Source organism: Tamandua tetradactyla, chromosome 14, assembly GCF_023851605.1.
Source record: "Tamandua tetradactyla isolate mTamTet1 chromosome 14, mTamTet1.pri, whole genome shotgun sequence".
In the NCBI taxonomy this organism is placed as follows: domain Eukaryota; kingdom Metazoa; phylum Chordata; class Mammalia; order Pilosa; family Myrmecophagidae; genus Tamandua; species Tamandua tetradactyla.
The window spans coordinates 59,950,208-59,964,706 of NC_135340.1; the positions used below are offsets into that span (position 1 = coordinate 59,950,208).

The window sequence follows — 14,499 nt, forward strand, 5'->3', positions numbered from 1 at the left end:
GTGCTGTTAGATCTCTTCCTGTAGGAGCACTGCTATCTGTGAACTCCAAGCGCTGCCCATCTGAATCCTCCACCATGTTTGTGCCAAGGCCACGCTTCCTATGGGCTACTCCCAGCCCATGGCTGGACCCAGTGGGGTGCTGCTGCCAGCCCACTCCTGTGGGCTCCTCCACTGGGCAACCTGGCCCCAGGGCTCTCCACCAGCCTGGCTGAAACTTTCTTCGATCTGTGCTGCATCTGAGGCTTTTCCTACCCAATCCTCCTTCCATCCCCCATCCTCTTACAGGTGTCTGACCTGTGTCATGGTCTGAAGACCTGCCTCTGCACCTTTCCCACCTGCCCCTGCACCTTTCTCTTTATCTTTCACAGGCATTGCCCCTACCAAATCCCTTCAAATCTAAATCTGCCATGGCACCTGCTTTTTAGAGAACTAGCACACAGAGAGAATGGGGTTAGAGGAGACCTGATGTGTGGGGCAAGCATTTGCTCCATTTAGTCCCAATTTTGGCCAATGAAGTTCTGAATGAATTCACGCTGGAAATCTTGCAGGGATATAGTTCCAGTTTACTTAGAATTCAGCAGTGGCTTTAAAATATTTTGTTCCCAATCGGTTTATTTGTAGAAGTTCACAGTTTCGCTTCAGTCTGGCATTTTAAAGCTGTGTACATTTCATATTTGTAAGCTCCGCCACCGGGAAATGCATAGCAGTTTACGTAATACCTCAGATTTGTATAGCAGTTTAGAGTTCAAATCCTTTTATGTGTTACCTAGGGTTGCCAATTCTCTGGTTTCCTGGAGTTTTCTTGACATCTTTAGAAATTTGGTTCAGACATTCATTACATCAGAAAATATTTATGGAATACCTATTCCCTGTGAGCCCTGTTCTTAGCCCAGGGGAGGCAGTGGGTAAACAGAGTGATAAGGCCCTGTTGAATCTTTGTGGGTTCTCTGATAATTCCCACCTCTTCTTCTTTCTCTGGGGTTCCAGAGAGCTTGCTGGGTGAGTCCTTCTGAGCTGGGAGAAAGCTTTCTTCAGTTGTCCATGCTCTGGGGGTGGTGTGGTGTGAGTGGGGTGGGTGGGCCAGAGCACCACCCTAGCAACAGACCCTCACTTGGCAACATGAAGTAAGTAGAAGATGTCTTCTAGGGTGACCACACATCCTGGTTTGCCTGGGATTTTCCTGTTCAACATCTATTACCCTGGCAGAAATAGTAATAGCACCTCCTTTTACTCTCCAAAATATCCTGGTTTGGATGTGCTCCCACCACCCTCCTCCCTCCCCCTATGATCTGGCCCAGGGTGGAAGGCTAGTGCTGCAGGGCTCTCGCCAACGCATTCACTTTCATGGACTGCTTGTGAAACAAGCCGGGGTAGGATCATTCTGTCCTGTCCTCTGAGTCTTCCCAAAGAAACACTGTGCCCTGATGGAGTTCCTCCTCACTGTAGTGACTACTCCTGGAACGCTGTAGTCTCGTTCCAGATGAGCCGCTCACTCTCATAGGAGCACGTGTGTGAGTGAGGGAGTGAATCTGGGAAAGTCCTGGGAATAATCCAGCCAGGACTGTCTTCCTGGATATGGACAAAAGTGTTGGCAAGGGCAATTCTTGCATTTGCAGAGTATGGGGCTTGTTATTCCTGCAGAGTTCACTCGAGCCTCTTGAGTCTGTTTATGATAATGCAATCTGAACAAATTTCCAAGCATCAGGGAAATGCTTCCCAGTTCACATTGCGCTGGCAGAATTTATTGCCTAGGCTGGACGGAGCAGTCACCACCATTGGCCAGTGCGTTGCTCTCCAGCTTTCATTACTTTAAGCTGTGAAGATTAAATTGTGCTGAAGTGCAGAAAAGCTTAGCCTTGGAAACTTTATCATGTTAACCACTAGCGTGGGTTGGCCAGGGGAGAGGCCTTCTTACAGGCTTGCCTCCAGTAATTAGATTCTAGCTGCAGGAGAGGAGGTATGAGGAGGGTAAGGACAAGAGCAGGTGTCTTCCCCAAGGGCAGAGTCTCGGAGGGAGGGGGGTACAGCTTGGAGGCCTTACCCTGAGGAGGGCTTGGACTCAGGAGCAGATGTCTTTAGTGTTTTGTAGTAACTTGCTTTCTCAAGCTAACAATAAGCATTGAAGACCTAGTAGCTGTTTCTGGAGAGGAGGTGATGATAATCAGGACATTATTAAAGGCAGATAGGACATTTAGAACAGCCAAGAAAAGTGTTAATTAAATAATTATGCAACAGATGTTATATAAATTGCTTAGGAGGGTGTTAGTATGAAGTTACCCAGAAACTTTTCTCATGTAGTCCTTACAACAACCCTATGAGTAGAATTGTCAAGGATATGGAATATTATTCTTTTTGAGGATGGTGACTTTTGTAATCTAATTTTAAAAGAATCCCCTTGATTTTTTTTTTGTTGTTGTTGTTGGTGCACTAGATACTTCCAGTCTGGTTATAAAACAAACCCTCTCTTTAGTATCCTGAGATCACAGGCAGATCTTTCATTCAGAATGGAATTGTGATCATATGGATGGAAGAGATAACAGAACTACTTTTGGTAAGATGAAGCTTTCTGAATAGGTTAATGAAAACCAGGTTTCTGGTTAGGTTAGCTGCCAAGTAGCTAAGAAAAGTGCCTGACTGTATGCTAGGAAAAGTTAAGGTTAATACTTTGTATCAGGTAAAAAAAAGTCAGGAGAGGCAATTGAGAAACATGGATAGTGAAACACCAGATAGGTTTCCCCCTAATATTAATTTTTCAAAAGAGTAACTTCCCTGGAGTATAGCATGGTGTGAGCAAACCAAAATTGAGTCATACACTTCCATATTTGCAATAGTAAAGCTCCTGGGATTGCATCCCTCAGGTGCACTCCTGGGCCTGCAGGGGGGCAGTTTGCAGAAAGCCATGCAGTAGTCTGGTGTCATCCTGGACATTTGCTGGGTCCAGGTCTTGAGGGACAGCCCTTCTGGACACAGTACTGAGTCAGAATCCTGCTCTACTACCAACTACTGCTGGATAGTCCAATGCAAGCATTTCAGTCACCATGTTCTCACCTGAGAGAGAGATAATAATATGTGTTTCATAGAACTGATGTAAGGATTGAATGAAGAATCAGTGTGAAGCTCTTACTTTGGCACACAGGCAGAAATGATCATTTCTGTTGACACTTCCCATAGTCTAATGAAGCATGCAGACAAACGTCCCCTTAGTCTAGAAGTCCCTGCCAGTCTGGGAGAAATGAGGTCGTGACAGGGATTTCCAGCATCTTTGCACTAACTGAAGGGCATGTGGATTCTGTTACTTGCTATCACCTCATCTCCCTGCCTCATTTCAACAGACTTTCAAAGTTGGGAAATTCTCAGTTTACAGATTAGCCAATATTGGGTCTGGCTAGGACTTAATTATTTGCTCTGAGTGGTTCTAATTTTTTGGTTGAATCCCAGTTCTCCTCTCACTGGCTGTCTGACCTTGGGGGAGTCACTAAAACTCTGTGCTGGGGATAATAATAACTTCCGTGTTATTGTGTATTGTGAGGATTGTGAGTGCTTTTCTACATGTAGGCTATTATTCTTTGCCTAAGGTCAATCACAGTCCTCTGGCTGCTACCTTGTGATTTATAATGAAGTATCTCATTAGGGAAAGGATGGGCTCTTTACTGTGGGAAGTTGGTCTGATTCAATATGGATTCTGCTTAGTTTTGATCCCAGAAGGTCCTTTGTGTTCAACCTCTTTTGCTCTCAATCAATCTTTCCCTCCAGCATATATAAATACAAACAATAGATATATACTATTGGACATATTACTGGTTATAGATACTCCATGGCTGCAAGGATTCATTATTAATTACTCCCACAGACACTTTTTTGACATCTAATATACATAAGGTCCTGGGGATTCAGAGATGGAAGCCCTTGTCCCCAGTGAGCTTTGTTGGATTACTTATGTGTCTATCATATGAAGCGTCAAAATACATGTTCTGTTTCTATGCCCTCACAGGATTCAGGATATGTCACTGACTTAGACCAGGCTACCGGGGAAAGTATCTAGAGGAAGGTGAAATTTGAGCTGAGTCTTTATATTAGCTAGGACTCGTCTGGATGCAAGTGACAGAAATCTGAACTACAGTCAGCAATCTATAACCCACAGGCCCAAATCAAACCCACGGCCTGCTTTTATAAATATTTTTCATCAGACCTAGCCATGCCCAATTCGTTTACGCATTATCTAGTGTTACTTTTGAGCTACAATGGCAGAGTTGAGTCGTTGTGACAGAGAACTGCAGAAAAAGTTTGCCGGCTCCTGGAGTATTGAGAAGTAGGTACTTTCAGAACTTGAGGAGGGCTGTGTGAACAAACATGGAAAACTACTGTCAATTTTCCCGATATCAGGAGGCTGCTGAAATTGCAGGAACACTGGCCCATGCAATCTCAGGTTCCTGCCACCTCAAAGTAGGTGATTTCAGAGGATAGCCTGGTTGCCTGAGCAAACCTCATGTCTGTGGATGGCTTGCCCACCACAGCCAGAGTGAAACAAGGCTTCTCTTCTCTTCTGCTTTCCAATCTGGCATGGATGCCCCTCACTGGACTCTAAAGGAAAATGGTTGTTTTTTTCCAGCATCCTCCCGTTAATCCTGGGTGAGTGTAGAAGGCAGTGCAGGGCTTTGGGACAATTAGTGAGGGGTGAGGGATGTGGAGGCTGGGATGACTCCCAGGCTGGGGTGACGTGACAGATGGCATTGCCACCCATGGGGAGGAAGAGGAGTAGAAGAGGAGGGGATTCTGGAAAGGAGAGGCACTATTGCAAGATGAGATTCACAACCCCCTGCCAACTGACCCAATGGGGTTTTATTCAGTGATATTCATGGAGTAAAATCACAGCGTATAAAACACTTTTGAAATAAAAAGCAATTGATATTCCAAGCATGAGATCAACAGATCTTGTCACAGCTGATGAATATCCAGCTTTCAAGTTAACGTAGTTATAAACCTTCCTTTTGGTAGGTTTAAAGGAGACCTTCCAGGAATTGGAAAGCGTGCCCAGCTCTTTGGCCAAGGGCTGCATTGGCATGTGTAGTTCTGTGAATGCCAGGAGAAGGCCCGAGGCAAAGCAAAAAAAAATGACAAGAGTAGGCTGGAGGGAGAGACGGTGAGAGTTAGAGTGGGGCTCAGGGGGAGAAAGGGGTGCACCTGGGAATGGTTGTCACCACCTAATCCAGGGGGCACAGGAGGATGTGGAGGAAAGGGGGGCTGCAGCTTCTGTGCAGCCCAGGCCTCTGCCTCGCCTTGTTTACGGTCTCAGCGGGCAGGCAGGGCACCCCCTTCTTCCCAGAGGAGGCTCCTACTGTTGACTGGAGACCAGTGTTTGAAATTTAACAAGGCTAGTGGCAGAAATCTCTCCTCCACTCTCCTCCTTCCTCATTTGAGCAAATGGAGGCAATGAGACGCAAGGACCTCAGTTATGTGCCTTCTCACTTCAGCAGAGCTGACTTTCCTTACTAGCTTTACTGCCCCCGATTTGGTAATAGTTCCAGCTCACAAATACAGCTTTACGTCATACTAATCTACTTTATATGTGCCTAATTAGTGGTTATTTTCTAAATGAGGAATGCCTTCTAACGGCTGGTATGTGCAAATACAATATTGCAGGTGCTTAAACATCAGTAACAGTAAAGAAGCAGAGTGATGTGAACGGTTGTGGTTAAGATGAAACCTTTCTGAAGTCCAATTCATAATTCCAGAAGAGGGTTGTCATTTGTGACCAGAAACAATATGTTCATTGTCAAAAGGCCTAAAAGATTTTCAAGGTCACCTTGTATGGGATTTGAACCCTGGTCTGTTCTCACAATGTCTTCGGAAAAATTTCAAAATCAGAATTAGTTCAGTGCTATCCTATGTCTGCTCAGGAAATAAAAGAAAAAAGGATGAATATATTAGTTCAATTCCTTTCATTTGCCAAATAACATAAAAGCAATTCATTGGCTTATGTATCTGGGCAGTCTGGAAAGGAGATCAGGTATGGCTGGATCCAGAGACTCACCTGTCATCAGGACTCAATTTCTTCCTCTCTTGGCCTCTCAGCTCTGCCTTTCTTTGTGTTCGTTCCTTTCTCAGGTATACTTCAACTCACATGTTGACAAAGTGGCCCCTGGAAGGGGCTTACCTGGTCCTTACACCCCACATCCAGGAGACAGTGTCTCTTTTCTGATATTACCGCAAAAATCTGGGGAGTGTTTGACTGATCCCTGCTAGTCTGTAACCTTTCTTGGACTGCTCATGTGCCCACTTTGCAGGCAGAGGGGCGGGTCAGCTGTGTGATCTACATGGGCTGAGAACGTGGGATGGAGTGGCTCTCCTGTGAGACGCTGGGTTTAAAAAACTATGTTTACTACAAGAAGAAGGCGGAGGCTTTCTGTCTTCATTATTGTTAATTAATCTTAAAATTCATTCTACAAATACATATTGTATGAGGCCTGACTGGCTGCTAGTGATCGTCAAGTGAGTGAGACGGGTTGTGCCCAAGGAAGAGTGTACAGTCCAAAGGGGCCGGAGACCTCGAGGACACTTGAGCAGCATCAGCCTGACTAGGAAAGGGAACTGCAGCTCCTTCAGGGAAGATGAGGTTTGGCTTGCTGACCTCAGGGATTCCTGCCAGCACTTGCTTATAATAGCCCTTTCAGTTTAAACGGGGCGTCTCAGTGGACTCTGTACCCGAACCAGGGAAGTCCGGGCCCTCGGAAAGGGAGGGCGCAAGTGGAGCGCGCGCCTGTTGGGTTGGTGGAGCCCGGGCAGTGCGCGCCCCCTGCTGGAGACCTGGAGCGCCTGCGCACCTCGGGAACGACCATGCCCTGCCGGGGCCCGGGCCTTCATCTTCGTGCATAAACTGTTCCTAGCAACGCTTGGTTTGACAAGTTCGAGTAATGCCAAGCTATTTATGTTTAGCACCTGCGCCTGATTTCCAGACAGCACGGTAAGCGCTGAGTAAAGAAGCCCAGACTCCCCTTCCGGGGGAGCCGCTGGCCGCCTCTCATCCCACAGGGCCCCAGGAAGCACAGGGAGGCCCAGTTCCCCTGCTGAGCCGCTGGCTCTCTTCCTTACACCTTTGAGCTTTCCCTCCGCCCGAACGCTTCAGTCTCATTTCAAATTCTATCCAGAGGAATGAGAGATGTCCTTTTCTGTGCCCTCGCGGCATTTCCTCCAAGTCCCGCTCAGGCTGCTGTGCTGATCCCTCACACTCGGTCTCCTCTCCCAGCAGGAGACACCTGAAACAGAAGCGCACGTTGTGCGGCGCTCGGTATGTGCTCAATAAATATTTCTTCTAGGAAGAATGAATGCATAACTGGGATCATGTGCGGGGAAGTGCTCGCAAACTGTGATACTCAGGTGCAGTGTTTTATAATCTTACACCAGCCCCATATTTAATTGTAAAACATTTATGAGCCACATAGTTACAAGCTGAGTTTTATCTTCGAATTCTAGTTTCTTTCCTAGTCTCAGACCACGCTTTGGAGAGAGGCCAGCAAATAAGAAGTGGGGTGTATGTTTTCAGTGGGTCAGATTTAAGGTATTTAAGGGCAATAGGGCGCGAAACTAATGAGGTTAAATGTGTTCCCGCGGGCTGCATTCTGTGGGTGCTGGGAAGGGGGCAATAGCATTCCCAGCTGATATGAGTTTGCTCAGCTACAATCATATCACAACCATTATCAAATAATATTAACGGCTACAAATGATTGAGCACTTTGTGTCTGAAGTGTTAGTGCATCCATTTTCTTATTTAATCCTCACAAACACTCTGTGGGAGGGCATTTTACCCGTGTTTCACGGAGGACTCAGGCTTAGAGTCCAAGGTCAGGTGATAAGGAAACGACAAGATCAGGCCAGAGCCACAAGAGGGCGCTCCTCCCTTCTCTATATTATACTAAGGCTTTTTCTCAGGACCCCTTTTGACAAATGCAAAAACCCACAAAAATACCTTATTTGTTTATTACAGGGGATTAGCAGCTTTGGGAATGGGACATGCAAGTGATGAACACATTTCTGGAACTGGGAATTACGGTATATCTGTTCAGACAGGAGGCAGAATTTTTTAATTTAGGAGGCCTGTAAAATCTGCATGTTCGTCACTGACATTATATGGTGGAAGATGCAGAGGCCTCTGTGAGGCATGGCTGGTAAACCACACTGTGTGTAAGTGTGTTTGTGCACTCAGGCTTGCACACTTACCTCGGGCTGCCTTCCAGGTTAGGCTAGGTGAAAGGACTCCTTTGCCCTTTTAACTCTTAGGGCCAAATCCTCAAGCAGGTGTTTTCTGCTACTTAGGATAATTTAAAAGCACTTGTCTTCTTTTTTCTTCATTTCCCTCGCTCAGTTTCCCTTTGCTCCAAGCCCTTGGGACTGACTAAGTGTCCTAATGTTCAGGTGTAATGACTTCATTCCTAACCGTTGTTGGATCAGGCTCAGATTCCTTGTTTGGGATTAACTTTCCACTCAACTCTGCTGCTCTCCTGCTGACATGTGCCTCACCTTGTCCAACTCTGTATTTGCTCATGCAGTTCCTGAACCTGGAGTCAATTTTCCCAATACCTCTACAAATCTAAATTCTTTTTATTATTTATGAGGAGTGATACTGGCATAGGCCATTTCTGGTTGCTGTATTTGAAAATAGCTATCATTTCATTATCAATTCCCACACCACTTATATCTCCCTTGATTTAGGAGTGATAGTTTCTAAACCTTCATTAAGGCATTTTGTATCCATTGATTTCCTTCACCAGATTTTAGGCTTCCGGTGGGCAAAGACCCTGTCAACTCTATGCATCGGAGCCTTCCTAGGACCTGTCTTGGGTCTTGAGGCAGCAGTGTAACTGCGTAACTGTGATTCCCGAACCTGGTGGTGTGTCACAATCGGTTTTTTTTTCAAAATGTACCTCCCACACCATTGCCTGGGGGATTCTGTGTAGATCAGCCTGGCATGAAGCTGGGCCAGCTGTGTGACATGAACAGGTGGTGCCCATCGCCAGGGCATCTACCCTGCTGCACCAGTGCCTCCCCCAGCTCATCTTGTGGGTTCATGCGGTGGGAGAAGGGGGGCTTCCCTTTGACTGAGGGAGAAAAACTTTGGCCTGTTGGGAGGGGCTGGAAATGGGAGCCTCACCCTGCCTCACTCCGGAGTGGCCTTAAGAGGGGAGGGTGGAAAATCCTCCCAACGGACAGAGCCTTGAGCAGAACCCTCGTTTGTCCCTTTGTGTATGGAGAGCAAAGTGACCTGAGGGAGTACCTGTGGCCTCCTGGGTAATGGCTGGAGGTTTTTAAGGAGCGTGTGTGGAAGCTCAGAGACCAGGGGTCTGGGGAAGAGGCATGAGCGTATGGGAGTGGGCATAGAGAGGGTAGATTTTTATGTCTACTGTTGATTCCCACCAGAGAGCAAGCACAGCAGAGGGGTCGCTCAGCGGCTGGTGGGCAAGACAACTCATCTGGTAGGCGTGTGTCAGCTTCTGCCCTTGGTCCACCCCCACAAATGGAGGAGCCACAGTAGCAGGGAAGGAGGCCCTGCTCGGGCAGACCAGCAAGGGCTCCCTCCGACCAATGCTGGTCAAGTTCGTATCGTTGCTGAATACCTGATGTGTGGGTAGCAGAGACCAACGATGAGCTCTTGAGTTGGTCCCACTGCTCCAGAAGTCCGGCAGGACGTTTGCTGGCACGTCGATTACGTCAGACCTTTTTCATCCTGTAGGCACAGTGAGCGCTTCGTCTTTGTGGGAACTGACCCCCATACCAGATGTGGTTTTGTCTTTCCTGTGCCTCTGCTAGTACTGTCGTCCGAGGAACCACAGAATGCCCGATGGCCGACGTGCATCTTCGCAGGCCAGAGATCTCATTTTGGTGTCGAGATAACGGACACACGCGCACAGGATCCTCTTGACCCACAATATCACTTGGGAGCCAACAGATGGTCGGAATGGCCTTTGGGGCCTTTACAGCTCCGCTGGGATCAGCTTGCCGTAGAAGGCTTTTAGATGTGGCCTTCAGAGACATGCGCGGACGCTGGATGCAGGTATTCCCATAGAGTAGGATGGAGGCCATAGGAGTTAGGAGCTCAGGCCTGGGCAGGTGTGCTCAGTGGGACATCAGAAGTCCAGGAGGGGAGGCAGTGTGAGAGCATAACGGGTGGCAGAGGAAGGGTGGCGAGGCGTAACCCAGTGGTGCCCCAGCGGCAAACACAACCAAACAAAACCCAGAGACTGTTCTGATCTGAGGTGGGATTTAGGACCCCGTATATTTTCAACAAGCTCTTGAGGTCGTTCGGATGCTCTCCTGTGCTTGGGATCTGCGTGGGAATGGGAAGAGGGTGGAAAATGGAGCAGAAAGAGCCACTGTGAGTCCCGGACCCACCGCTTGTCTAGGTGCCTTCCCTTCATCACGGACGGGGGTGAGGATGGACGAGTCACTAAGAGTTATCAGTTTGTATTATTTTCTCATTTACGAAATTCGGATCATGATATCAAATGAGGTAACAGTGTGTGAAGCATCATTAAATGAGTTAATATAAGTCAAGTGCTTAAAACTACTGCCTGACAAACACGAGAGGACTGCAAAAAGCTGTAGCTATTTTTATTTATGTGAATGGTAATTCTTGTTAACAAAGGTTGGGCACAGAAAAGAGACTGGAGAAAGACAAAGATGTATCGGAAGTCTTTTCATCCACTGTTTCTTCCCCTTTCATCTTATTTGGGAATACTTTTAAAATCACAAGAAGTTGCAAACATGAAATAATACGAGGAGTGCCTATATCCACATCCACCTATTGAAGTATTTTGCTCCCATTTGCTTTATCGTTTGTGTTCTCCCTCTCTCTCAATGTATATATTTTATGTACATATCTATTTATATACACATACATTTAGATGTATGTGTACATACATATACACACATATATACTACGGATATACAATATATTTTTATATGCATTTTTTTCTGAATAAATTGAGGGTAAGTTACATCATGGCCTTTTATTCCTAAGTACTATATGATACTAAATAGCACAATAGGGATATTCTCTTATATAACCACAGTCCAGTTATCGACCTCACAATTTTACATGCATGCAATATTTGATCTAATCTGCTGTCCACATTCCAGTTTTATCAGTTGATCTAACAATGTCTTTTATGGCATTTCCCTCCTTCCAGTATCAGATCCAGTCTGCAGTCAGGTGTTGCATTTATTGCCACCGTCTTTAGCTTTCTCTAATCTGGAACATTTCCACAGATTTTCTTTGTTTATGACATTGACAGTTTTGGAGGACTCTTCCCACCCCTCACCCTCCACCTTTAGGACGGTCCCCATTTGGGGCCTGACAGGTGTTTTCTGGGGACCGTGCACTGGTGGCTGTGTACCCCATGGGTGGGGCTGTATAGGATGCAGGTGCTCGTGCCACCTGAGCCAGGGTTGCACCAGGAAAGCCAGCATGGAAATGCAGTCACAAGTTGTAGGAAATCTTCCATGTTATTCCAGGTAAACGGCACAACTGGGTAGATGATGGGAACCGGGCAGCTGGAAGCATAATCAGAAATCCATCCCCAGAGAATCACGCACAGCAATGTCATTTCAAAGTTAAGGGCGGCCGCACATTTCAGTGATGAAAGGTTAGATTTCTGGACAAACGATGACATTTGCTGGCTAGAAAATAAATGTGGCTGTATATTTAGATATACCTTATCTTTGAAGCTGGTATCATTGTATCCATTTTACAAATAAGGAAACTGAGGCTTCCGGAGGCAAGAAACTTGCCCAAGGTGAAATGGTAAAGCAGGGGAGCTGGAGTTGGAATCCAAGCTGGTGTCAATATCCTGTGTGTCTCCACTGGTGCTTTGCATAATAAATTCCCCTCTACTTCTAGTTTGAGGACAGTAGGCTGTAAATAAACCAATTAAGCCATCAATAAATCCTGGTTCTCCATTTGACTAACTCCTTTGACTTCTTTCTTAAATCTTCACTCCTGACATGCTGTGAGTAGATACTTGGGTTCAGAGACCCTGTTACTTCAAGAGTTGATCCCTGAAACCTATCAATGTACTTTTCTTGATTCCTCCATTTGTGTCCCTTCTGGTCTCTGTAGATGCGTTCTTCAAACACCAGCTCAGGAAACAGTGTCCTTGAATAAGTGTGCTGTGTTGGAGGAGGTCCCAGGTGGAGGGATGGTACGAGTGAGGGAGGGTGCAGAGGTAGAACCTAGGGAGCCCTGGAGCTGTGCCGGAAGGTCATAAGCCCATCTCAGGCACGTTATGGTCAGGTCAGAGCAGCTCCAAACCGAGGCTGAGGGTATCATCAGAGCATTTCCTCTGGGTCCCAAGAATATTAGATTTGTGGTTTTGTATGTCTGTGCGCTCAGGTTATGAGTGCAATCTTGCTTCTCTCCCTGAGAAGGCAAACTACCGTTTTAATTATTATTTATTTAGCTCTATTCTAAATAGGAGAGAGGGGCTTCAGCTCTGCCATTTCTTCATAATAATGGCAACAATAATGACTTTAAAAAACCCGACAATAACAACGATAATTGCCTAATTCACTGGGGTACAGTGAGGATAAAATGAGATAAGGAACTAAAAAGTACTTCATAATCTAAAAACAACGATCACCATATTGGCATGTTGCTAAATACCTGTTATCGCTGCAATCCAGATGTTGGAGAGGTCTGCAGACTCGGCCATAGGGTGGGCCTTGCACTATCATGTTGGGGGGAGTTTATGGGATGTCAGTCTTCATTTTAGGTAGAGTGTAGATACAGTCTTAAGATTTAACCTCTCTTTCTTGGGGGGATACAACTAACTTGCGATGTGTATCGACCATGTGCCAGGTGCTTAATGTATATTCCCTTATGTTATTAAAAATAAACACCTTATCATAGCCATTTTTACTCTTTTTTTTTTTTCTGAAACATTTAAGAGCAAGCTGCATACATGATGCCTCCATTCCTCTAAATACGTCAGTGGGTTTTCTCCCCCAAAAGGCACTTTCCTGCACAACCACCACACAACCCTCCAAATCAGAAAATCAACACTGGTATCCTTCCATCCAATCTACAGGCCCCATTCAAGATTCAACATCTGTCCAATAATGTTATCTCTTCCTTTCTGGTCTAGGGTCCAGTTCAGTATCACGTGTTGAATTTAGTTGTCATATCTCTTTAGTTTCTGGAATAGTTCCTCCATGCTTTCCGGACTTTCATGACCTTGAAAGATTTTTTAAGAGTACCAGCCGTTCATTTTGAAGGCTGACCCACACCTGGGTCTGTCTGATGTGTCCCCAGTCCATGCATCCTTTTTTAAAAAAATAGTTAAAAATGTTGTTTATTGTGGTAATATATATATATACAACATTAATTTTTCCATCTTAACCACTTTCAAATATCCTGTTCACTTGTGTCAATTTTACCCATAACGTCGTACAAGCCGTGCCTTCTTGGCAGAAGCACCACCAACATGATGCTGAGCTCTTCTCTGTGTGTCATATCAGGAGCCCATGAATTCACCTTCTCCAGCCCCTGGTGAGATCAACCTGGCTCACCTTGTCCACTTGGTTTCTCTCCGATTTCTCCACCATGAAGCCACCATTTTCCCACTGCGATTAATAACTATTTTGTGGGAAGATTTGCAATTACACCAATGTCTTATTCCTCACTGAACTTCTCCTTACCAGCCTGAGCAATTATTGCTAGCTTCCTCTATGATTGTTGCCCAATGATGATTTCTTATTTCCCTGATTCCCTCTACATTTATTAGTTGGCATTCTATACTAAAGAAGAACTTTCCTTCTCTCTCTCTGTATTTAATTTATTAATTTATTTCATTAAGTTCTCATGGAATTCCATTTTATTCAATGGGTTGTAACCCGTCATTCTTATTATTTATCTTAAATGCTCAAATTTTCCAAGTTTGGCTGCTGAGAGCCACATAAGGTGGTTACTGAGTCCTTTTGACATGTCTTCATTATTCTTTGAACAATTCCTTACTTTCTGGCATAAGAGATTCCAAACTCATCTTATACTTTCCTTGCCCCAGCACTGAAATCAGGCATTTCTCTAAAGAGCCCTGGTTTCTTTTAGTGGGAAATGGAGAAACCAAGGCCTGAGTGATGAAATTACATTTCAAGATTAATTGAGTTAATACATCTGAAGTGCTTAGAGCAGTGTTTGGAATATAGAACCAAGCTCAGCAAGTGTTGCTTGTGATTATTACTATCTTAATTAACCATACCCACTTCATAGGCATTGTTTCACGGATTAAGAAACTAAATCCTGGAGAGCTCAAGTACCTTTCCAAGGTCACACAGCTAGTAAGAAGGGCTGGGATTTAAATGCAGGGGTGCGGGACCACTGAGCTCTTTTCCTTACACTGTTATCTAGCTTACAGGAGTGCTCACTGGCCAAACCTGAACAACCTGATAGATATAGAAGGTCTTAGAATCTTCCCAACTCTCTGTCAGCAGAGCTGGTGGGGAACATTTTTC

The 14,499-nt window shown here is 45.5% G+C and overlaps 1 pseudogene across 1 annotated transcript in view; it reads left to right on the plus strand.

Moving 5' to 3' along the window:
• The first annotated feature begins 6,776 nt into the window (after nt 1-6,776).
• The window catches only part of LOC143656064 (uncharacterized), a 216,866-nt pseudogene continuing 209,143 nt past the window's right edge, over nt 6,777-14,499 (plus strand). Inside the window, exons 1-2 of the transcript XR_013162386.1 lie at nt 6,777-6,961; nt 9,725-10,045. The product of XR_013162386.1 is annotated as an uncharacterized LOC143656064 (transcript). The remainder of the gene's footprint in view (nt 6,962-9,724; nt 10,046-14,499) is intronic.